Source organism: Meleagris gallopavo, chromosome 12 (genome assembly GCF_000146605.3).
Source record: "Meleagris gallopavo isolate NT-WF06-2002-E0010 breed Aviagen turkey brand Nicholas breeding stock chromosome 12, Turkey_5.1, whole genome shotgun sequence".
In the NCBI taxonomy this organism is placed as follows: domain Eukaryota; kingdom Metazoa; phylum Chordata; class Aves; order Galliformes; family Phasianidae; genus Meleagris; species Meleagris gallopavo.
In genome coordinates, this window is record NC_015022.2 from 4,585,852 (window position 1) to 4,587,799 (window position 1,948).

Below are 1,948 nucleotides of genomic sequence, written 5' to 3' on the forward strand. Positions count from 1 at the left end.
TTTTTTTTTTCCTGGAGGGGTGGAGCAGACACTTAGGAGTAATCCATCTGTACAGAGATTTGTGGTTTTTGGCCTGTGAGATCCCAGATGCTATGCAGTACTTTGGGGGAGATTATATTTAAGTACTCTTATATTGTGTGTCTACCAAAATGAGTTTTAGTACTCGATGGAACTAGGATAGCACATTTTGGTTAAAATGTGTAGCAGTTCATAGTACTATATTTGAGATATATGGTTGCACAAAACCTTTTAAAACCAGATTTTAATGGAGAAGAGCGTTAGGAAACGTTATTTTTAAGATCTAGTACAGCTAAGATAGAACTTGTTTGTTGTATTTTTCTTTTGCATTTTCTTAACTTACGCAATGTAAGAATATACAGTGCATTTTAGAGATGAAAAGTTAGCGTGAGTAGATGCTGCTCAGTAGATGGTTGTAATGGCGTGCATATACAACCTGACTAAATTTTGCAATTACCTGTTCTTAATCCGTCACCATCAGAATTTTGCTACTCATGCCACGGAATATAGGTGAAATGTAGCACACCTCTGGAGGCTGCTCAGTCAGTCAGGTAAAGCAGTTAATGTTCAACGTTAAGTCCACCCTGTTAAGTAGTTAACAGCAGTGCTTTTTCTTGAGATTATTTCTTGGAACATTGTGCCGCAGCCACCCAAAAAGCTGTGGGATGGGCAAACATACCTTTACAGCTCATTAGCTACGTTTTGTGACTGCCTGCTCTCTGTGAAAGTTGTATGAGAAACCTAAGAATGCAGCTATGATCTGCTCATAAATTCATTCATGTCTTTAATTTACTCTCTAGAATATGTGCCTTTTTATAAAGAAACTTTTTTTAATTCTGATGCAATGCCTGTTGCCCATAGTCAAAACTGAAGTAATTTTTATGTTGGTGATTTTTTTGTTATTTATCTCGCAAGAGTGTTGATGGTTTACTGACTCCTGAAAATGGGCATAATGTGCATACCTTGTCAACATCTCTTGTTCTTATAGCTTGTGTTGTTTTACAGGTGTGCATTTGCTATTCAGGTAAGAAGGCTCTAGTTTCTCCTGCCCTCCTTGAGCAGGAGGCAGTGCTGGGGACATATCCCAAGGCCACACGTGCTGCACCTGCAGCCCAACATGGGTTAGCTAAGTGGCTGGTGGGGAGCGAGAGTTTGGGCAACTGGACTTCCCACTGCAGGTAATCTGCTCTGGAGTCAATCCGAGCCACCCTGGGTTGAGCCTTGCCCTACAGCAGGCTGAGAATTGACTTCTTCCCTAACTGTGTTTTTTGGAATATGAACCTGTTAGTAGTTTCCATGCTTTAATACGTTTTTGGTATTTTTAGTTCTTTGTATGGAATGTCTGTCGTGCAGCTAGATGCTGAAATTTTTGCTCTGCTGTTTTCTCAAATATTTAAGCAGCACATTTTGTCTCCCTTAATGTTTCCCCTGTGTTCAATTTAAATTATTTGTCCTTGATCTTTGTCTATCTAGCTGCTGCTTCTGTCTTCCCTTAACTACATCTTTCAAATATGATCACATCATTGCAGTGAATGTCTGTTTGTTCTAACATTATGTACACAAGAGCTATTTTGAAGCACTTTTCCACTATGGTGTCTCAGTTTCAATTACCTTAATTGAGGATCAAAATTCATATTAAGGTCTTATAAAATATTTTCTACTGAGAAGGGCAGACTGTTTTCTTTCATTGGAATGTATGAAAGACTCCTGTAATTGGATGGTAAAAGTTTACTGTTTTGGTGGATGGCATTGCAAGAAGCTTGCGGAAGCATTGACATCAGGTACAGAGTAAGTGGTGTGCAGCTGTTTCAGCATGATGTGTTGTACTCATGATACTAATCTGAGCAGAGGGACAAACACTTCCAAAACTACAAGGATTTTGAGAAGTAGCAGTGTCATACCCGAAAAGGGAAAGAAAAGGTCACGCTTA